Raw genomic sequence first — 23,197 nt, 5'->3', positions numbered from 1 at the left:
ACAGCTTCTTGCACCGTGTAAGTGGGGGCTGTTTGCTTTAGTGACTATCCCGATTGTAGGGGCCCACTTAGCTGATTCCTTAGCCACCAGGAGGAGCAGAGGCCCCTGGTTAGATGGTGGGCTGTGGAGGCTGTCACATAGGTGACCTGAAAACCCACCTGGGGACCTGGCAAAGAGGCCGACTTTCGCTTCATCCACAGGGCTGTGTGACCCTGGGTGCCCAACTCTGGACCTTGTTCTCCCTATCTGCAAAAGTGGCCTGTAACCCTCACTCACCAAAGGGAAGCAAGGACCATTGGAGTGGGGAGGAGATGGGGGTCAAGTCCCAGCACTCCCCCAAACGGCACAGGTGACCTTGGATAAGTCTCAGTGAGACTTAAAACACAAAACTGAGTCACACTAATAAGAACATGTCAGCTTCAGGCTAGTGCTGGGTGTTCTGCATACACGTATCTCGCTGTTACTCTTGGAGGGACGTTTTATTAACTTTGTTCTCCAGATAAAGTAATCGAGGCTCAGGGAGGCTGATTCACTTCCTTAAGGACACACAGCCAGGAAATGAGAGAGTCAGGATTCAAGCCCTGATCTGCTGCTGGCTTGGAGCCTGAATCCCTGAAAAAAAAGCAAGTCAAATGTTTTAAAAAATAAAACATTTTAAGCACCTACTATGTGTAAGACGTAAAAGGAGGTGGCAATAAAAATGACACATGGCCCGGCCTTTGAGAAGCTCCTAACTGAGTGAGGACACAAGACTCCAACGAGACGCCCATGAAAGTTAGATTTGAAAAGTACTACCATAAAATACGAGCAGTGTGGCCAGGAGAGAGGGGCGTTCGGCGTGGGGAAGAGAGAGAGAGGGAGCTGGGGGAGAAGGCGCGGAGGCCAGGGAACGGTGGAGGCTGGTCTTGAGCACCGAAGAGGAATCTCAGTGGTGGGCACAGGTGATTCCTGGAGGCCGGCACGGCCAGGGCAAAGCCATGGTGGCGTAAGGGGATGTATCAAGCTCGGGGCGTAGAGGGCTATGGGGACAGAAGTGAGAATGGTGTTCCTGAGGCTGGCCTTGGGCTGCCAAGGCCTTAGAGAGCTGCTTCTGCTCTCCAGAAACGGGGAGCCATTGAAGGTCTTTGAGCAAAGGTGGACATCATGCCATGGGAGGTTTAGAAAGACAGTTCTATAGGCAGAGAGATGTCTTGACAACATACATACAGAAAACTAGAAGGACAGGGTCAGGATGCGTTGCATGAATCTTGACAGTGCTTCCTTTAAAGGGTTGGGTGGGTTTTTTTGTTTTGTTTTGGCCTTGTACATTCAAAAAAAAAAAAAAAAAAAAAAAAGAGGAAATGTTCAGAGGAACGCAGGGAGCCCGGAGGCAGAGAGCCATGGGAGGCCACGGCAGGAACGAGCAGGATTGGTGGGCCTGGCGCCTGGCTCTGGCTCTCCGCCGTTTGAGTGACCAGTGATCTGGAGGTTCCATCTCAGATCTACACGGGGTGAGCATGTGCGGCCATGGAGTCTTCGAGATACTCTTCTCGCTGGAGTCTTAGTCCTCCCTGACGGATGATGGTTTCAGCCTGTCCCTGTCCTCACTGAACTCCTCCCCACTGGCTCGGCTGTGGGACACAGGCTGATCCTTAAATCCCATGCTGGGGTAATGACTGCCTGGGAACAGTTATCCAAGGGGCCTCCCTATGTCCTTGGGGACAGGCTGTCCGATGTAGGAGCACCAGGCCCTCTTCTAGGTGCTTTATGGACAGTGTCTCTTACTCTGGGTATAATCGAGTAGGAAAAAAGTGTCACTTTCCACATCTGACAGAAGGGGAATGAGGGCTCAGCGGCCTGCCACGTGAGGGGACAGTGGGATTCTCGCCTGGGGTGGGCACACCTTTAAGTCCTTCCATGAGGCCTTTACGGCTTCAGTCTCTGCAGGAGAAAACCGGTCTCCCAGTGTCCCCCATCTCACGCCGATGGCCTGCTCTGACCCCTGGAACCAGTCGCGGCCACCCCTCTGAGCCATTCCCTCTGCCCGGATGCCTCTCTTCCCTTCTCCCCATCATCCACAAGGCAAACTCCACCTTGACCTTTGAAGCCCAGTGAAAACATGACTTCCTTTCCAGGGAGTCCCAGAGTGTACCTCCTGTCCCCTTATCCGTGTTCCTGTGGCACTCCCCCAGGGAGGGGAGAAAAGGCTCAGGGGACAGGGCTGGATCGTGAGTTCCAGCCCAGCCACATGTGGGCGTAGAGGAGGGTACGGTCAGCTTGTTCTGGGTGCTCAGAAGGGCAGGCCTGGAGCAGGGTGGACGTGAGAAGGAGAATGGTTTTGGCTCAGCACAGGGAAGGATGGATCGGCCGGCCCCTGGGATTACTTGGCTTGGAGGCTGGAGGAGGACAAGTTCCAGAAGGAGAGAAAAGCAAAGATCCGGGCTGCCTAGCACAGGCGGGCTGGCTCTCCACCAGTCCAAGGAGAACACAGCTCCTTTCTGCCGCATCCTGCCCCAGCGCCTGCTCATCCAGACCTCTGTGGCGAGGCTGGTGGTGGCGAGGCTGGTGGTGGCGAGCCGATTTTGTGCACGGGTGCCCCAGACCCCAACCCCTAGTGAGTGTGCACACACAGAGGTGGAAACCCCCCTTTTAGAACCCAGAGGCCCCCACCCCTGGTGAGATGACCAGAATCGAGAACAGAGTAGCACAGGCTTCTCCTACACTCCGAGAGTCCCCAGTGTCAAGAACAGTGACAGGCACACAGTATAGACACTTAAGCATGTGTTGGATGGACAAATGAAGGAATGGGAGATTGCCTGACCCCAGCCCAGGGAGGACCAGGACCCCGGAAGTCTGTCTGCCTGCTCCCTTGTGAAGGAAGACCTCTTGCTTCCTGTGGAGCCCCTGACATGCAGGGGGGCTGGGGACGGACTCTGAACGTGGGAGAGGCAAGAGCCGCAGCAAAGCAGTCCCGTTTGGGAGGGAAGCAGACAGGGAGCCATGTTCTGGTGAAACACCCCTCTGATGCCTGGGCATGGGCAGTGCCTGGGCCCTGAGAAACTTTCAGGTACCCCCAGATCACCCCGCAGGCACCTCCCACACATAGAATTTCATAGGGGGGCAGCATGGTTACAAGTGTTAAAGCCAGCTCTGGACTCAGACATTTCTAGGCTCCAGCTCCTTACTAGCTGGACCCGTTGCCTCAGTTTCCCCATCTGCAAAGGGGCCCGATGGCACCATCTGCTGCTCAGGGTTGCTGGGAAGGTCACGTGAGAGGTGCCAGCTCAGCACCTTCTGTCGGCCGCTGCTGTAAACAGCACAGAGGAGCTCGGAGGGGGAGAGGGCTGGTCAGCCAGGCCCTGGGCTTGGGTACCACTGTGCCACTGACCGATGGGATGACTGTGAGTAAGGACCCTCCTCGCTCCAGGCCTCAGTTCCCCCATTTGTGCAGTCAGGCCCCGCTCACCCTGACAGCTTGACCCTTCCCCAAGCCCAGGCCTTTTGTGCACACACAGTTGCCTCTGTCAGACCAGCACCCAGCTCCCGGGATCGCCCACAGGTGCACACACGCACGTGCACACGTGCACACGGACCCACACTCACACAGGGACACGTGTGCACACAGGCATATGTTCACACGGGCACACACGTTCACACAAGCCGACACACACAGGCAAACAGTCACACACACGGGCACACAGACACATTCATCCACGTTTCCACGCAGACCCTCAGGCACAGCCCTCACTCACGCTCAGCCCCCCACCATGAGTCCCGGGCTCCCCACTAGGGCCTTCTCTCTTGCCCACAGCACCCACGCCGCTCACACTCGTGCTCACACTCATGCACCCCGGATCTGCTATGCACCAACTGTTGGCGGGGGCGGGGCTGGGAGCGGGAGGGAAAAAAAAATCCACGACTCAGCCGCGGAAGAGGGGTGCTGGGGGGGTGCGCGGGCGAGGGAAATGACAGCCCGCGGTCCCCTCGAGTCCCGGCTCATGAATATTAATGCGGCGGTAATTAAAATGCAGGGACGCAGCAGGATGGATGCGGCGCCTCCTGAGCGCTGGGGAGCTGGCGTCCTCGCAGGCGGGTGGAGCCCGCTGTTCGCGGTGAACGCGGATCCGGCTCCGGGACCGAGACCCGGGGCTGGGAGCTGGGGGGAGTCTTCGGTGCGGCCGAGCGAGGCGTCCAAGCGTCCTCGCCCCCGGCCCGTGGCCTCCCCTCCGCGCCCTGCCCCGGGCCGGGCCGCCCGCCAGGCCACAGTTTCCCGGAGCCGGCCCCCTCCCGCCCTCGCGGCCGGTGATGTCATCTGCACAAACTTTCCGCTTCCAGGCCCGTCTCGGGGCCCTGAGTCATCGCCGCCCCCGGCCCGGCCCGAGCCGTCTGTTTGTGCAGAGCCTGGCCCCGCGGGCCGGGCCTGACGTCAGCCTGGCGGGGCCTGGCACCTCGTGGGGCATGTCAGCCCAGCGCCGCGGGGCACTAGGGGCCGGATGTCACCCTGGGGGCTGGAGGGAGTAGGCCACGGTGAAGGGCACACCTTGAGGTTCCAGGTTCAAATCCAGGGTCATCTTATGCGGATTGCTTGATCTTGGGCAAATCCTTTTAGCTCTCTGAACTTCAGTTTCCTCCGTCTACCAGTTTGCAAAACAAATCTTCCCAGACTCAGATAGTGAATCGTACAGCTCTGTGAATCCAGGCCAAGAGATGGGAAGGGACTCACCCAAGGTCTCACAGCAGGTGGGCAGCAGGGTTGCGGTTCTGGGCCCCTGGTTCCAAGTACTTTCTGCAGTTCTGAATTCTTTCTGTGTGCCACACTGTCACCCCTGTCCCAGGACCCCTTCAGGGCATATACTGAGAAAACCCACCACGTGTCATAACGAGAAGACGGGGAATTCCAAAGCAGGACTGCCTGGGTTTGAGTCCTGGCCAGGCCACAGGACTCTGGCCAGTTCTCCCATCTCTAAAGCAGGAGCGATAATCCAGTTTAATAACCACATGGAATCTACGAAGACACAGGATCCAATGAGAAAAAGACGTTGCAGAGAGAAGACTATCACTTTAGAACCCCATCGCCTGCATTCAAATCCTGGCTCCTGCTCCCCCTCCCCCCACACCCCCTCCCCAGGCCAGTGTACTAGTAGCTGACCCCATGGCAGGGTCTGCCACTTTCTGTGCCTCCAGTCTCTTGGGGTGCTGGGAAAACTTGTGAGCCAATGCCTGCTGAGTCCTTCACCAGAGCCGAGCAGAGAGAACGTTCCAAAAGCATCTGCAATTCTCAGCCCCTTTCTAGGGCCTTTGGCACATAGTCTCAGGACCGGATTTGTAGATGGGAATTGAAGAACCTTTCTGCTGCTGCTCTCAGGGGCTGGGCAGGCACCAGGCGCAGGTCAGTGGTCCCAGACGAGGCAGCCTCCCGGATGCTCCTGCTCCCCGAACACACCCCTACCTCCACCCAGCTTCGGTCCCTGGTCCAGGGCTGCCCCTGCCACCTGGTCAATGTGGCTCCTCCGGTCCTCCCAGCCCACACACACCCTCTAGCTAAGAAAGGAAGGCCTGCCCAGCTACCCCCACAGTCCTGCCTCTACCTCCCCAGCCCCCAGCCTTCCTGGACCTCTTTTAAGTCCTCTGGTGCTCTAGGCTGCCTTTTCTTGCCTCCAGGCCTTTGTAAGTGCTGCCCCCCCCCCACACACACCAGAACATTCCCTCTCCTTTCCTGTCTTCCTGCTTACCATCGCCTCCTCCATCTCTCCTTAGCTCTTCCCCTGGGGAGTGTCCCAGTTACCACCACCCCACAACACATACACACACGCGCGCACACACACACACCCATCACACACACATAGAGACTCCCCATTACACGGATCATCGACACAAAGGCGTGAGCACACACACATAATCACACGCACGTACTCCATACGCCACAGACCACAGACACACATACCCCACGTAGATCACGCCGACCATTTAATACACACATCTCACGTACCCTGACCGCACAACAAACACACACATTCACACGCAGACCATACAACGCACATCGAGGCTGCGTTGGCGCCCCATCTCTGGGCTCCCGTTGCCACTAATCTTGCCCCTCCCCTCCATCGTGGTGTTTGGAACCGTCGGTTGCTTGCCAGGTGGAACCCTACCTCTCTGAACCCTCCTGTGCCTCAGTATCCACATTCCGTAGGAGAGAATAATAGTTCCTGTTTCGAAGGAGGTTGTGAGAAGTGAATGAACACACGCACTATGCTTAGAGAGAGGGCTGCCACACAGCGAGCGGGCACCAGGTATTAGCCGTTGTCCTCAGCCTCCTGAGTTCTACCAGCGCAGACCCATCTGTCCAGTGAATCTTCAGTGCCACCTACCCCGGCTCGGGCACTCTGCTGACACTAGAGACAGACTGGTGAAGACTATCCGAGCCTGCCCTCCTGATGCTCACGGTCCAGGTGGGAAACACACCTGAAACAGGTCACTCCAGAACAAGTCGGCTCGTCACAGTGTGGTTTCCACTGGTCCGGGGGTTCAGGGATAGGCAGTCCCCTGCGGAGGGGACACTTAGGCTGAGATTGGCAAGATGGAGAGCAGAAAGCACGGTTTTAGGCAGAGGGAATAACGTGCATGCAGCCCCCGGAGCAGAAAGGACGTCATGCCATTTGGATTGGAGAGAAGGTGCGAATGGCTGGAGCTCAGAACCAAAGGTGATGAGGGGAAGGAGAGGCTGATGGGAGCCAGACACGCGGAGCCCAGGAATGATTCATCAAGAGCCCAGAGACCAGGGATGGTTAGAGAGGGAAGGCTTGCATTTTAGAAAGATCTGTCTGGCCAACATGGATTGCAACTTGGACAGGGAGCAGGGCAGAGGGTGGGATCTGGGATCCCAGCCTGGACAGGCGCAAGGACACTGGGCACAGGGTGGGAGAGCTGACGTCTTTAGGTGGGATGCTCCTCGGGTCTTGGTAAGTTATTGGGCTGAGGATTGTAAAAAATGAGTCCAGGACTGCACCTAGGGTCAGGCCAGGGTTGAGATTCATGATTAGAAGTGATTGGGCTGGCGTAAGTTGAAGGAAGAAGCGAGACCTTGCATCCTGCTTGGGCTACCCCAGCTGCAGCAGCACCCAGGGACCTGAGTCTCGGGCTTTAGAGGGCACACTCTGGCCTTTCCCTCACTGTGCCGTTCCTCACAGGGCAAGGCATCCTTGCGAACAAAGGGACATGCCCCGCTAGATCCATGGTCTGGGGACCTGGGCACCTGAAATTCCCTGCTCAGTAGCCCCCAGCCCACTTCTTGGGTCCACCCTCCTGAGAGAGTTCAGAGATGCCTGTTTGCTTGGGTTCCCGTAAGCCTTAGAGGAGGCCAAGAGGTGGCTGTTGGGGGGGAGGGTGTGGACTGAGGCTGGAGTGTGCACACCTGAGCATGCGAAACTCCCTCATGGAAAGGGATGAAAGCTGGGGTGGAAAGAAAAGGGGCTGAGTGGGAAGCCACCTCTCCCCAGGCTGCCACTTCCAGCGTGGACCCCAGGCTTCTGTATATACGAACCCCGCTTTCCAGGTAAATTTGTTCTTAGGAAGATGCATTCATCTAGGATGGAGGATAGAACATATTTTATTAGCAATTCGTTAGCTTGATTTATAACTTGTAAATACTGGGACATTAGGTGTGTGGGTGGCCGCTTGTGCTCCTGCCCCCCAGTGCTACCCAGAGGAGCAGCCTCCCTGAGCCCCACATCCGTGTCTGATGTTGGCTGACCCTTGACCAGCTGGTTGTCCCCAGGGGATCCTACGGGCTTCCTTCAGAGCTTCCTGACTCCACTTCGTATGCCCCCCAACTGCCTCTGTTCAATCCCTCTTTATCTGAAGGTCCTCCGGCCTAACCCTTAGAATGTCCAGCTTCAGCCCTTCCTCCAGGAAGCCGGTCCTTCCTGGAGGCCCTGGTGTTGTTTGGTCACAGTGGCCTGTGGCAGCCTGACTAGCAGGGGATGTGAGCCTGGTCCCCTCCTACAGGACCAGGAGCTCCTAGAAGCAGCGGCCGCCAGCAGAAGCAGTATTTTGCATTGGGTAGGAGTCTAGGCTCAGAACGGACACAGACTTGGGGTCAAATCCCAGCTCTGTGACTTTCTTGCTGCGTGACCTTGGGAGACGGTTTCACTGCTCTGAGCCGGTTTCTCTCCTGAAAACCCATAATCAAAACTGTACCTCTTTCAGTGAAGAGGCAGCGTGGAACGGGAGCCCGCGTGTGCCGGCACTTGGCGAGTGCTCGAGGAAGGAATTAGGGAGGGCAGGAGTTACATCATTCATTTTTAACAGCTGAGAAAGCAAGGGGAGGAGGCTCAGCGAGGTGAGGCCAGTTGCCCAAGGTCACACAGCCTGTGGGGGGGGGGGGAGACCCAAGCCAGGCTGTCCCACCCGTGCTCAAACCACTGGGACCTCCGGTCGCGGGCCTGCACCCACACTACCCTTCCCCAGTTTCTCTGACCTTGGGGCGCCTGATGGCCGCTTGGCCTCGGAGAGATGGGGCACGGCCAGGGGCGGAAAGGGTTAACAGCTCCGCCGCATTGGGCCGGCCTCCGGGGGCGCCAGCCAATGGGCGTGCGCCGCGATGAGGTAATGCTGCGACCGCGCGGAGTGGGCGGAGCCGAGGGACCTGCTGCGCTTGAGTTCATTCCCTCCACACCTACCCCTCACCTTTAACCTTGATGTCCCCCCACCCACAGCCTTACACCTGCCGAACCCCGCGTGCGGGAGCTGAGGGTCTCGGGCAGCCCTGGATCCTTTAAAGTTTGATGCAGGAACCCGGAGACTCCGGCCTCTTCTGGGCCTCAGTTTCCCATTTTTGCAAAATGGGAGATGATGATCACTAAAATCCACATAAGTGATGGATGTACTTGGATCCCAGGACAGTTCGGGACCCCTCCCCGCCCTTGGCATACACTTCAGCGCGCGGCCCTGGACCTCCCCGGGCAGTATCCGAGGCCAAGCGGCAATGGGGTCCTCCCAGTCAAGCGGAGGGAGTGCTCTCCGCCCAGTCAGCGCCCCCAGATATCCCTTCGCTGCCAACAAGCCCCGAGTTGGCTGCATAAGCAGCTGGTTAGGTGGTCAGAGATCACAGTTCATCCAGCCGTCAATATTAATTGAGCATCTGCTACGTGCAGCTCAGAGTTCGGGCCTGGGCGGGCCTGGGCCCCTGCAGGGCGGCCGGCAGGGACCGCGCGCGGGTCCCGCGGTCTGGCCACGAAGCGGTTAATGCCTTTCCAGCAGAGCAGGCACTGCCGGCGCGGCCGGCTGATTAGTCAGCTCGCGGGGAGGGGGCGGAGGGGAGAGGAGGGGCTGGAGTTGAGAACCGCAGAAAGCTATTCTCAGGGGCTCCCAAGTGTGGGGAGGGCGGCTCAGCAGGAGCTGCTGCTTCCCAGAAAGTTGATTATTTTTAACCCAGGAAGAAGAAAGGAAGGAGGCGAGGGAGAAGGACTCACAGAAAAGAGGAGAGGAGAAGGGAGGAAAGGAGAGCTGCGAAGTTGGGGGTGGGGGGGAGAATAGGGGAGGAGAGGAGAGGGTGGGGGAGGGGAGGGAGAGGGAAGAGGAGCAGAAGAGCGGGGAGGGGGAAGGGAGGGGAGGAGAGGGGCAGGCTGAGGCACAATGGAGGGGAGGGGAGGAGAGGCAGGGCCTATTGGAGTGAGGGAAGGCAGCTGGCAGGGGTCTCAGGGAGGGGACTGGATGTGGAGGGGGCGCTGCCACCCTTCTCAGCCCCTCCCTTCACCCCTCTGGCTCGTCTCCCAGGCCCCCAGCTCTGTGGGGCTCTCCTGCTGGACCCACCCCAGGCCGCCCACCAGGCCTTCCCTTGCCTGGGCTCAGAGCAGCGCCCTGTGCAAGGCACTGGGCTTGGAGAGTGGGGCGAGGGGCACCAGGCGGCCACAGTCCTGCCCTAGGGTGCTCTCTAGCCAGCAGGCAGCACACCAACATGTCCTTGCCCATGTGGGGACCTCTGGGGGAGGAGCAAGGTGGGCCTTCCCGAAAACCCCATGGCCCCACAGGAGGGGTTCCTGGAGGGGAAGGCAGAGGGACTTAGGGCTGCTTTTCTCCCGCCTTGGGGTGCAGCCAGGCTGAAAAGCGAACCCAGAGAGGGGGCCTAAGGGAAGGGGCTGGGGACACAGAGACAAACAAGACAGACGCAGCACAGGGCTCGCAGTCCTTCGGGGGAGGCAAAGGCTGCACAAACTATTATGAATAATGCATTAAATAATGACAAGTAGGCAGAGGGCTGGGAGGGCCGGTCCCAGGGGCCTGACCTCTGCAGGGGTCATAGGAAGGCTTTCCGAGGAGGGGTGCCTGAGGACCAGGGCTGGCTAACTAGGTGAAAAGTGACTGTTGGAGGGGACAGGCATGGTGCAGACGGGATCCCGAGGCACAGACCTGAGAGAGAGCGTCAGTGGGCCCTTGTCCTGGAGGCAGCCGGAAGCTTGGGGGAGTTTGCAGAGCAGAGAGGCCAGATCTGCAGGGCTCACTCAGGGCTGCAGACGGCAAGAGTGGACGCAGAGAAATGGTACCAAAGTCCTGGGAAAGGGATGGCAGCCTGGCCCAGCGCTTAGCCTCTGAGACTGGGGGGAGGAGCAGGGGACAGGAGTTGGTATGTCATGATGCTGGGGGCTGAAGGAGGCCAAGCAGGTGTCAGGGAAGTGCCAGAATTGTACAACAAGGGAGGCGGGTGCTCATCCCTGAGGCCAGGGACAGTCAAGGGAAGCAGGCTGGCAGGGGGGGGAGGCATTCGTGTTGGGACATGGTAGGATGGAGGGAACGGTTTGATCAAGGCAGAGAAAAGGGCAAGGGAGGCACATGTGGTACTGTGTAGCATTTCCCCAAAAGAGGGGCCGAGTCTGGGCGGATGGATGGGCCTGGACTGCAGGCCAAGGGGTCCAAGTGAGACCTGCACTCAGCGCTGAGTCGCAGACATGCAGAAGCAGAGGGTCGCTTCTCAGTGCTGGGCACAGTGAGGTGCTCAGCAAACGGTGGCCGAGGCCAGCTGGGGCTGAGTCTCAGGCAGACAGTGTCTGCACCCCAAAGTTGGAGGGGGGATATATATGCCTGGGGTGTGTTAGGGGCTCAGCTGTGGGGCAGCCTACCATGGGCATGAGTGAGTAACAGTGAGTGTGTGTTTGTCCTACTCTCCGCCTGAGGACCCAGGGGACACATCCACCCCCACCCCCCACTAGGACCTGAGCCCAGTCTGTCCTATCCTATGATGGAAGAGCCAGTCTTCTTCCTCAGCCAGGAGCTGCCCTTAGTACCAGGGCCCAGTGGCTCAGCCGAGACCTGGTTTCAGACAACAGCTGGGGCAGTGGCCTGGCCACCCGCAGCTCTGACTGCCATTCGCCCTCCTACCCCCCACGGCGTGTACACGTCATAAAATGATGGCTAAGATTCAAGGACAAACCTGACTCCAAACCCATTGCTGACTGGCTGTGAGCTCTGGCCTCTGCGCGCTCCCGTTTCTTCACCCACAAAACAGGGATCACAATGGCAGAGGCAGAGGAATGATGGAGGTGAGGCTCTTGGAAAGGGAGATGGCTTGTCCCAGGTCACCTGGGGTTCTGAAGTTTCTCCATGGGTATGAGGGCTGTGGGCTGCAGCCTTCCAGGAGTCATACCACCATCCCGCCCAGGGCCAGGCGGAAGTACTGTGCCTATTTTCCAGACAAGAAAACCAAGGCTCAGAGAAACCCATTACTGGCCCGGCACTGCTCGGCAGGAAGGTGGGGAAGGGGTTGGGGGAGGGGAGAGAACTGGGGTTCCAATTCTCAGGCCCGCTCCTCTCTCCTCCAAATAAAAAAACGCAAGTGCAGAATGCATCCCCCGCAGGACACCCTGCTCTCCCGCCCCCAAACCCACGCATGACCCTGGCCTGACAGGGCATCTCTGTGGAGCACAAAGGGGGGTCGCAGGGCAGAGAAAGAGCCCCACAGGCGAGGAGCCGGCTCCGCGGGCGCTTTTCTGCTCCTTTCTTCCTCTCTCAGCTCTTTGTTAAGCTCCCTTTCAGCTGAGCCGGCAGAGCCTGGGTGTCCCGAGCTGACAGTAATTGCTGCGTCTAGACAGCGTCTGGTATGAGGCCTCCCTCTCCGGCTCACTGGCCTCCCCGGGCCCCGTTTCCCAGCCCTGCGGCCCTGCCCCGTGCCCCCCATTTCCCACATCCCTGCCCCTCTCTGGCTACCCAGTGTCCCCCCCTCACCACCACCACCACCAGCCTCCGGGTTGCTCAGACCCTCACATCTCCCTCTCCCTCTCCCCTCCCTCCCTCAGGCACAGCCCATCCCCGAGGCCAGAGATGCGGGGGACAGAGGTGGTTCTGCCTTTAGTTAGGGAGACCTTTGGGGAGACCGAGCAGGCTGTGGCCGGACCCTGGGGCTGGCTCACCTCACTGGATTCTGGGATGACCTAGGAATCTCTGGAATGCATCCCACGCCTACCCTCATCTTTCCATCCAGGCCCCGAGGGGGACCCAGAGGAATCCGTGCAGGAAGGGTTCAGGAACTTCCTGGAGACCCTTAACCATCAGACATGGATGGAGCGGTTTCAGGAGACTGCACGGGGTGGAAAAGTCAGTTTCCAAGGTCCTGAGCTCCGTTCCTACCCCAGCTCAGATCGGCAACTCTGGACGAGTCCCCAGAAGCCGGAGTCTCCTCACTGGTATGGGAACTGAGGCCCTCAGGGCGATCCTGAGACCACAGCGACAGCATCCAGGGTTTGCCCAGCCCTTTGCCTCTTCCAGCCACTGTGCGGACTCCGTATGCACGTTCATTTATTCGGTCCTCCCAATAGTCCTGAGAGAGGGAGAGACGGAGCCCGACGATGAGGAAACTGAGGCCCAGAGAGGTTTAAGTAGCTTGCCCGAAGTCAGGGTCAGTAAGTGGCGGAGCCTAGATTCGAAGTCTCAGAAGCTGGCTCCAGAGCCCCAACAGTAACCAGTAAATGGAATATTAAATGCTTACTGAATACCTGAGATGGGCACTTTACGTAAATTATTTCCTTTACCCTCACAACAGTTAGATGGGATGCACAATTATGCCCATTATACGGATTAAAAGAGAACAGCCCAGAGCATGGCCAGATGGTGACCTAACTTGGTGTCAGAAGGGCTCGGTCACCCCGGCCCTCGTGGTGGGGCTGTTGTGCAGCATGTAAAAGGCTTGGCATGGAGCCGAGGCTCAATGAATGTCACCACACCATTTCTCACTTCTTTCCTTGGCTTTCTTGGCACTTTGTGGGCACACAGCCTGGGCCAGGCTGGGGGAGACAGAGGCCAATGTGGGGCTCTGTCTTCATGAGACCATGGCCTAGAAGGGACTGGAAAATCAGCCAGTTTCAATCTAAAGGGGGAATGATGATGATGCCAGGGACACAAGGCCTTTGGGAGCCAGGAAGAGGGGCCCTAAATCCAGGTGGTCTTCCTGTAGGAGGTCAAATCACTACTAGAGGATGAGTAAGAGTTAGCCAGGCCAAGAGAGAAAAGTGTTCCAGGCAGAGGGAACCACTCATAGGTCCCAAAGTGAGAGAGGACCAGGGAACCCTAAGAATCTTTGTGAAGCTGGACAGGTGCAGGGGGGTAGGGAGTGAGTTGGGGGGAGCCTGGAGCCTGGAGCCTCGGTGATTTGGAAGGGCTTCGATGCCAGGGCAGCTGGGAGATGGGACTTCTCCCTTGGCAGGGAGGCCATAGGTCTAGGAAAGCAGGGCTGTGATGACCAGGACAATGGGGCATGTGGCAGGCTTGGTGGATCCGAGAGGCCCTGTGCAGACATGGGAAACAGTGTAGACAAAGGTTCGGCTGCGGGGTGGTGAGTAGCCAGGTGTGCTCCTGGAGGAATGCAGCGGGGCCAGGTACAGAAGCATTCAGAAGCAAGGTACAGGGAACTTCAAGGTTTGGAGACTTAGGTAGGAGGATTAATTAGGAAGGGTAATCTGGAACCTTTGTAGGATGGATTGGAAGGGCAAATCTGGAGGCAGGGAGGCTGGGAGGAGGCCTTCCCTAGGAGGAGGCCACCGAGCAGGTTTCCCTTCCCCACCAGATTTGTCCTTATCTCCGGCCATTTCTCCATCCTACAGAGTCTTTTAGATTCTGCACCTATCCGCTCCTTGTGGGCTGCCTCACGCCCTCCACGGAGATGGAAGAAAGATGCTCACCATTCATTCCTCATCCAGGCCATTGATGAGCGTGTCAGACAGCGCAAGTACACACCTGTACACCTCCTGTGGCCTCCAGGGTCGACACTGGCAGACCCGTATGTGAGTTCTGCACCTGCCACCTCAGCCTGCCTTGGCGTGGAGCCACGTTGGCCACAGGCCTGGGTCGTGGCTTCTCCGGCCTTGACTCTACTTGGAATGCACAGCACGGGGCCAGTCGGGACTTGTGGGCAAGCGCAGACAGCACCTCCCGTCTGTCCGCTGTGAAACGCTGTACCACCAACCTGATCCTGGGAGTTTACAGGCCAGTAAAGGAGAGACACAGTCACAGGCTCGTGACGCAGGGCAGGCGGGGATGGTCGGTCTGGCAGCACGAATGGTGAAGACCTGGGTCACACAGGTGTCCCCTTCCTGACCCCCAAACCCTAGGCGGATGGTTCCGGAACTCAGAACTTCTCCAGTTATAGAAAGATAATATGACGCACCTCCCCCATTATTGCCTAGCGCCCCCGATGAAGTGCAGGGAAACCCCTGTAGACAAACAGGAAGACGTCTGCAGCGAAGGATGTGAGCAAAGGCTATGAATAATCTCTGGCTCGGTGTTCTCATCTCTGAGATGGGGTGATGGTGGTACACACGCAGCTCACCGAGCGCTGGCCCGCAGACGCAGCGCACGTCCTGCCCCTAGCCCTTTGCACTTGCTGCTGCTCTCTGGAATGTTCCTCCCCACACAACTCACGAGATAGCTCTCTCACTTCCTTCAGGGCCCTGCTCAAATGCCACCTCCTCAGTGGAGCTGTCCCTGTCTCCTCCCACCCCTGTTGCTCTGCCTTCTCTCCCCTCTTAGCCCCTACTGGCTGACATATCAGGTCATCAATTACTCGTCTGTTAACTGCCCGCCTCCCGCAGTAGAAACTGAGCTCTGCAAGGGCTGGACTTTGTTCCGTCACTGCTATGCTTCTAGCACCTAGGACAGGCCCTGCACAGGTGGACATTCCCATTTTTGAATGAACAATTATCTGTTAAGTGTGCCTGGCCCATCAAAAGAGTGCAATAAAGCCGAGCTGGTATCATAGCCATTACTGCGGTTATTGATGCTGCTACTATATCATCATCATCATCATCATCATCATCATCATCATCACCACCATCATCCTATTCCTGAGCTGATCCCAGACCTTGGTTCTCTAGCCTGTGAAATGGGTATTCTGGGAACTGAGAAATCAGCCACCGGAAGTGGGTCAGGTCCCTGCAGGAGAGACAAAGAGTGCCGCCTGCCCTCCTGTGGGAGCCTGCGCCCCTCACTGCAGAGAGAGGCCGGGGAGAAGCTTGGAGAACGCCAGCCCCCAGGCGCGGCACTGCCAGAAGGCCATGCATAATTCATTGCCAAATGGGGCCTCCGGCGGCCTGCGCCGGGGGCTCACTCTGCGCCTGGCACTTTGCTGACTGCTCCTCACACGTTGCCTCATCGCATCTTCGCGGATTTGTGGGGTGCGATCCTTCCCCTCCCCCTGTTTTGCCCAGGGAGAGCCTGAAGTTCAGAGGGTGGTGCCACCTTGCTTCTCGGGGGCTAAGCAGGGCCTCGAGTCAGCAGCTTCGGATCCGGCAGCCCCCAAGTCGCCCACTCACTGTGGAGAGAAAGAGCTGGCCTTGGGCGTGGGTTGTACAGAAGGGGACCCCTCCCCCTCCACACACACACACACAGGGCAGGTAGAGGATGCGCTGGATCACAGTAGGGCTGAGAAAGGCTGGCGGCCATTGTGTCCCAAACTCTAACCCCCCTCCCCACCCAAGGCCCTCCTCTCTCGAGGAAATGCCACCAAGAGTGCTGGTTCTAGAGTTTCAGGAGGTCAGTTTGCTCAGCTGTAAGCAAACAGCAGGCCGCCAACCCCCACCCCCACCTGGAGCGGTGAGGGCATGCCTTGTCTGCTGGGGGAAAACGCGAATCCCCAAAGCTTACGCTCTCTGATTCTGTCGACATAACATTTGTGAAGAAACAAAATTTTAGCATAGGACGACAGATGACACGGTGCCACAGACTGGGGGGGGGGGCGAGTGGGGGGAGCGAGTGGGGGCGTGGCTATAGACCAACAAGAGGAGGGAGCCTCGTGGTGATGGAAGTGTCTGGCCCCCACTGTGGTGGAAGAAACCCAAACTCTCGGTGAAACGGCGTAGCGCGAAGTGCGCAGGGGTCTGCGTGAACCCGGGAAACGTGAGTCAGGGCGGTGACTGTCACTGTCCGTGCCCCCGTGGTGACGTTGTCCCACAGTTCCGCTAGACATTTGCACTGGGCCAGACTGGGTAAAGGGTACCAGGGGTCGCCCTGTCTTAGGACTTACAACTGCATGTCGGTCTACAATTATCTCAATAAAAATGTTGATTAAAACGATGTTGTCTACCTCCCCGCCCAGGAAGGGGTGAGCAAATCAGTGCGGTCAATTCTCCCATCATAAGGGACAATCCAGGCCAGTGACCAATGAGTGTCCACCAGGCAGGTGGAGGTTCCTGAGCTGTAAATTGTCCTTCCTGCCTCGCTCCCCAGTTTTCCTTCTAGAATGTTCCCATCCTCTCCCAGTTTCCCATAGACAGGAATTCTATACCACCCCATGGGACTCTAGGCTAGACTCTGTAGGAGAACAAGGCGGGCCTTTGTCATCAGACTCCTGTCTGCTTCAGGCGGAGAAACCCAGCCACGCTCAGAGGCTCTCACCTCTGAAACGCAGCCCCCACCCCTCCACCCCAAAACCCCCACATCCCCCCAGCCTCTGAGAGAGGTAGGGATGGTGGAAGGAATGTTGAGTGTCAGGAAACATCCGCCCTAGATCCAGCCAAGTTTCTCCCTCACCAAGCGACCCTAGACAATCCCTGTCCTCTCTTTGGTTCTTAGTTTCCTCATTTGAAGCACAAAAGAATTGGACTTCATTACCCCAAGGGTCCTCTGGGGCTGTCAAGAGGTGGACTTGGCCCCTGGGCTGCTGGCCAAAGGGGACTTTGCTTCACATTCCATGTGGCTGCACTAGCGGAGCTGCCTCTGGCCTGTCTCTGGCCTGTCCCTACATGTGACCTTGGGCCCTCCCTGCCTGTCAGCATCGATACAGTGAGAGGGTCATTAAGTCAATCAACAAACATTTATTGAGCACCAAGCACTGGCTTAGACACTGGAGAAAGAAAGGTTGGGAGGAAATTGTATCCCTGCCCAGGAAGAACTTGCAATCTAGGAGGGAAGAACCACAAATAAGTTAAAAATTGCAACTGAGATTATGTGCAGAAGGAAAGTCCTCAGCTGGGATGGTGAGTTTCAGGGCGTCAGTGAGGGCTTCCTGAGAAGTGACCATTTTGCTGAGTTCCGAGTAAGGAACTAACTGTAAGCAAAGAGGGTGGTCGTGGGCAGAGGCTGCTGCAGAGCAGGGAGCGGCAGGGGCTGGGGCCTGTGCCCGGAGATCATGTCGTGTGAGAGGCCATGATCCAAAAAGAGGCAACAGTTTCAGTGACTGACACCAGCAAGTGGGCGCAGGTGCCAGGCGCGCCTGGGGGGCAGAAGCGCCAGGTTAAGGGTCCTGTCTCCATCCCGGACAAAAGGGATCTTTTGAGATGCATTATGCAGAGGAATTACCAGAAAGGCTTTGTTTTGAAAATCTCCTGTTTACCAAGAGAAAGGAATCTCATGGGCCTTCATTGTGGCCTGAAGTGATTTTTACTGTGATGTTACTTAAACGCACACAAACATCAAATGAGTCATAAACTCCTTGTACCTCTGCACAACCATAAAACCAGGACAAATTGATCAATCAAATACAAGATCAATTCAAATGAGATTGCTTTTATGCGACATATGATGTCTTTAGTTTGAAACCTTGTCACCAGTTACAATGCAAATATGGCCCAACCACTGTGACTCTGAGTGTGTGGAGCAGAGAAGATTGGCCTTTTAAATCAACAGGAAAAAGGCAGACAACTCCATAGAAAACCGAGGGGGGGCGGCGAAATCCTTGACTTAAAGTATTTCACTTGAGAATATCCAAAGGACCGAAAAATGCATGAAAAGGTGCCCAGCTTCGCGACTCATCAGGGGAAACACAATCAAGGAACACAGCCAGCAACCTCTTCAGACACCAGAAACGCTAAAGCGAAGACTGACAATACGACGTGTTAACGAGCACGTGGAGCAACCGGAACTCAGCGGCCGTGGCGGGAGCGTGACCTGGTGGCGCTCCGGCGGGAAGCGCGAGGCGGGCCTGCTCCAACAGAGCCGCCCGCCCCTCTGCCCTGGCGCTGCTCCAACAGAGCCGCCCGCCCTCTGCCCCGGCGCTTGGCTCCCAGGCGTATACGCAGCAGAAAGGCGCCCATGTGTTCAGTAAAGGACGCCAACCAACCTAAACGCTTTGCAGCGGCAGAGTAGACAAACGACTCGTAGACCCTTCACACAGCTAGACACATCCATACGGACGAATCCCACACACCTCACGGGACAAAGATGTCATTTCTATAAAGGGAGGGAACCAGGAAAAACGGGTCGGTGGTGTTAGAATTCAGGGTAGAAGTTACCCTCATGTGGGAGGGGGGCTGGTGATGGGGATGCGGAGGAGGGGCAGACCAAAGGACTGGACAGCCAAGAAGTTGCCAGAAGTAGCGACTTAGTCCTCAAGCTTCTGAATTCAACCGAGAGGCCAGATGTGGGGTGAGGGGAAGTGCCCCCCCCAATCCTCTTTTCCTTGCTGACACAGGCCACCAACTAACTAGCAAGGGGTAACCTAGGGTCTGTAGCCCATCCTGGGCTAACGGAGCCTGATTTAATGTCTCTTGCTCCAGCAAGGATACTGCCCTGTTGTCCTGCACCCATAACCTGCTGATCAAAGGCTGGGTGCCTCGGCTCGACCTGCGGGTGCTAGATGCCAGGGATAAAAAAAGGGCTGACCTTCCAGGCGAGAGAGCAAGAGCTCCTCTGGGGGAAGAGGCCTTGCCTGTAGCACTGGGGCATTGGAGATTGGTGGGCAGACCGCTGGTGCCATCACTCAGGGAAGAAGAGGGGGCTGGGCAGAGTAGGTGGCCACACTGGCCACGAGCCACTGACCGTGGCTAGCCTCAGCAAAGTGAAGCTCCAGTCCTAGCTTCGAGGATCCCTTCATTTGTGACTTAATCTTGCTCTGGAGCTGGTAAAGGAGAAGGGTCATTCCTTGTTCCTGAAAAGCAGTCAAGTATCCCACATCGTTCCACAAGGACAGCTGGATGAATGCTCAGGTGGGCAGGATGCCGTGTGGATGGCCAACCGGGACCTCACCACAGGAAGTTCATTGACAGGCTTCCAGGAAAGCGAGACTCATAAAATAAGTTCAGAGATTTCACTTAAGAAGCACCCACTGTGAACCAGGCACTGTGCTTAGAGCTTTGACATACAACCTCATTTAATTATCTCACTTCCACACAAAGAATTCAGACATGACTGTTTTTTTAAATCAAGTCTGACAGTATCTGCCTTTCAGCTGGAGTGTCTAGTCCCTTCACATTTAATGTATGTATTGCTGTGGATGAGTTAACATCTTCAGTCTTGCTGTTTGTGATCTATTTGTGACTTCTCTTCTTTGATCCTTTGTTCCATTGTGCCTCCTATTGGTTTAACTGAGTATTCGAAAACATTCCATTCTATCTTCTCTGTTTGCTTCTCAGCTATATTTTTGGTTGTTCTCGTAGGGGTCACAATATGCATTCTTAAGTTATCACAGCCTATCTTCCAATAATAACATACCACTTCATGTAGTCTGTAAGAACTTTACAAAAACAGAATTCTATTTATAGTCTCCTGTCCTTTGTGTTATTGTGGTCACATATTTTACTTTTATATGTTATGGATCCCAGAATGCACTGTTATTTTGTTTTATTTTATTTTTTAGGTGAGGTAAGCCTTGGTTGACCTCACAGATTGCAAGAACCTTGTCAGTTTACAATCCCTTAATTTTTTTTTTTATTTTTTACACCTACAGCACCTGGTCTTCCTAGGTGGTCTCCCATCCAAGCACTAACCATGCTCGACCCTGCTTAGCTTCCGAGATCAGACGGGATCGGGCTTGTTCAAGGTAGCATGACTGTAGACAGAATGCACTCTTATTTTTTGTTTAAGGACTTAATTTTTAAAGAAATTAAGAAAAATAAAATCATCTTTTGTATCTATCTACATATTTACCATTACCAGTGCTACTTTTTCCTCCCTATAAATGTGAAATTCTACCTAGTATCATTTCCCTTAAGCCTAAGGACCTTATTAGCATTTCTTATGATGTGAGTCTACTGGCAACACATTCTCTGTTTTATTTATTGAAGAATGTTTTTGCTTTTTATATTGGAAAGACATTTTCACTGATAGCATTCTAAGCTGACAGAGCTTTTCTATGGCTTTTAAGGTGTTCCATTGTCTCCTGACTTGCATTGTTTGTGTGAGAAGTCTGTTGTCTCTTACATCATTGTTTTCCTACACATAATTTGTCTTTTGTTTTTTTTTTCCAGCTGCTCCCCCAGATTCTCTCTTGATGTTTAGTTTTCAGCAGTCTGACCATGATAAGCTTGCATTTATCCTGTTCATGGGTCATTGAACTTCCTTGATTGTTTATTTTTTCAATCTAACTTAGAACATTCTTAGTTACTATTTCATCAAAAAATTTTTCTGCTCCATTATCTTTCTTTCTTCCTCTAAGACACCAATTCCATGTGTGTCAAGACTGCTTTATCTTATCCCACAGGTTACTTAGGTCATATTCATTTTTTCAGTCATTTTTCTCTTTGAGCTTCAACGCGGATAATTTCTTTTGATCTATCTCTAAGTCCCTGGCCCTTTTTTATTGGGTCTAATCCCAAACAATGGATGTTTATATGACTTTTAATCCCATCTTATGAATGTTTGACTTCAGGTAATGTGTTTTACAGTTTAACATTTGATCAGATTTTAAAAAAAGTTTCCATATCTCCTGTTGTTATGGGTTGAAATATGTCCCCCCAAAAGCTATGTTGAAGTCCTAACCCTCACTGAATCAGAATACGACCTCATTTGGAAACAGGGTCATTATAGACGTAATTAGTGAAGGTGAGGTCACACCGGAGTAAGAAATCCACTATGACTAGTGTCCTTATAAGAAGACACAGAGGGAACAGTGTGGGAAGATAGAGGCAGAGATCGGAGTGATACACATACAAGCCAAGGAGTGTCAGAGACTGACGGCCATTGCCGGAAGTGATGAACCAATTTTTCCTCAGAGTCTTCAGGGGAAAAAAAAAAAACCTAACCCTGCCAACACGTGGATTTCAGACTTCTAGCCTCTGGAACTGTGAAAGAATAAATGTCTGTTGTAAGCCACCCAGTCCATGGTATTTTTTTTCTGGCAGCCCTAGGAAACTAACACACTCCTAAAATTCCCAAGTCTTCACCATTCCTATGGTCTTTTCCTATAGATTCTTCAACAAATTTATCATAATGATTTAAAAGTCTGCCTACTTGTTCAACACCTGGGTTGTCTTTGGATCTGTTGCTACTGAGTTTTTTAAAAATCTCGTCTGTGTGTCACATTTTCCTGTTTCTTTCCATATCTAGTCATTTTTAAATTATATGTTGGACATTGGGGTGACTGACACATTGCCGAGATTCTGGATTGTGTTATCCTCCTCTGAAGAAATTTGCATATTGTTCTGTTTAATTGCTGGCCACTCAACTTGATATCGTGGAGGCTTGGTGTAAGACTTGTTAGGGAAAAGTCTGGTATGTTTGCCAAACCACTCTAAGTTAATGAGATTTGAACAAGAAAATCTGTCTGCTCGACGCACGCAGCTGTAGAAATCTCTCCTCAGCACTTTTAGCCTTCCAGCTGTGTTTCCCCCCTGGGCTTCTTGGAGTCATGCCCCATGCCAGAGTCAGCCAAGGATTTGAGGGGAGTTTTCTCCTTCAATGGCTCTCTTTTCTGGGGTTTTTTTTTCTCTCTCAATTTCGAGCTGCTTTGGAGGTCCTGAGCTCCAATTTCCTACTCTCCAGCCAACATGGCTCCTGCTTTCTGCTTGAGTTCCATCCCAGACGCACCGCATAAACTAGAGAACGCCTTCAGGGGAAAAGCCAGATAAATAAGTCTCTCATCAGGATGGTTTCTTTGTTTCAAGGGTCACATCTTCTCCAGTCTCTGCCTACTTTTAGTCACTCTCCAGTAGTTACAAACAAATCTGCTTTATATAGTCTGTCCAGATTTTATAATTGTTACCAGCAGAAAGTTAATCTGATATAAACTACTCCTCCACTACCAGCAAGTCTATGCTTTGTAAATTATAACATTATGCTGTTTAAGATTTATAAATTGGTGTTCGTGTTAGGTGGAGTGTTTTCCCCCCTCCCCACTCTCCATGCCCTGCTGCCCCTCCCCAAGCCCCGCCCGCAGGCTGCCCCCAGAACCATGCCCTCCCACCATTGACCAGAGACCCTGTTGCCTAATCCCTGCCTCCTGTATGGCCTGAGCCAGTGCTGCGGGATTGTAGGTGCACAAACCCGAGCTCGGAGCTGATTCTGGGTGTTCCCGGCAGTAGTACTGGCAGAGCTCAGCCTTGCAGCTGGAGCGAGACGGCCTTGCGTTAGGCCTAGTTTTAGACTTGATGTCGGAAGTGATCATGGCTTAGTGGAAAGAACAGGCCCTCTTGTTGGAGTCTGGAACCAGCCACCCTCGATGTTGAGCCTTGACCCTGATACTTTGTCATGTGACCTTGAACAAAGTTCTTCATCTCACTGAGCCTCAGTGGCCTCTCTTGTATAACAGGAGAAATGGTCCCTGTCATGCAAAGCCCAGTGAAAGCTGAGTAAGAGCCCAGGACCATCCCTACACAAAAGTGCTCAATAAGTGGGGGCTGCTCTCAGCAATGAAATACATGGCTCTGGTCCTATGAGTAAAGATCCCAAATGACGTGGCAGTCGCTGAGACCCAGTGTTGGCCTTCGGTAAGTGCCCATACTGCTCTGTTGACACGTTTCAAGATGCAAGCTGATGTCCACAGCTTCGCTTCCATGGACATGTCAAGGTGCATCTGCTGGGGGCA

At 54.8% G+C, this 23,197-nt stretch overlaps 2 long non-coding RNA genes and 1 pseudogene across 2 annotated transcripts; 1 reads left to right on the top strand and 2 right to left on the bottom strand.

Annotated features, from left to right (window-relative positions):
* Nucleotides 1–2,079: 2,079 nt before the first annotated feature.
* On the bottom strand, nt 2,080–8,684 carry LOC118600355. The gene is made up of 3 exons (XR_004949945.1): nt 8,176–8,684; nt 6,442–7,561; nt 2,080–4,984 (listed from the first exon to the last, which is right to left on the bottom strand). It is a non-coding gene; the product is annotated as an uncharacterized LOC118600355 (long non-coding RNA).
* Nucleotides 8,685–9,638: 954 nt separating this feature from the next.
* Nucleotides 9,639–16,530, top strand: LOC118600354. The gene is made up of 3 exons (XR_004949944.1): nt 9,639–11,513; nt 12,452–12,653; nt 14,067–16,530. It is a non-coding gene; the product is annotated as an uncharacterized LOC118600354 (long non-coding RNA).
* A 3,583-nt stretch (nt 16,531–20,113) lies between these two features.
* On the bottom strand, nt 20,114–20,232 carry LOC118601425 (annotated as a pseudogene).
* Between the last annotated feature and the right edge of the window lie 2,965 nt (nt 20,233–23,197).

This window comes from Rousettus aegyptiacus, unplaced genomic scaffold, assembly GCF_014176215.1.
Source record: "Rousettus aegyptiacus isolate mRouAeg1 unplaced genomic scaffold, mRouAeg1.p scaffold_m13_p_3, whole genome shotgun sequence".
Classification (NCBI taxonomy): domain Eukaryota; kingdom Metazoa; phylum Chordata; class Mammalia; order Chiroptera; family Pteropodidae; genus Rousettus; species Rousettus aegyptiacus.
This window is presented reverse-complemented; position numbering and strand designations above follow the sequence as displayed.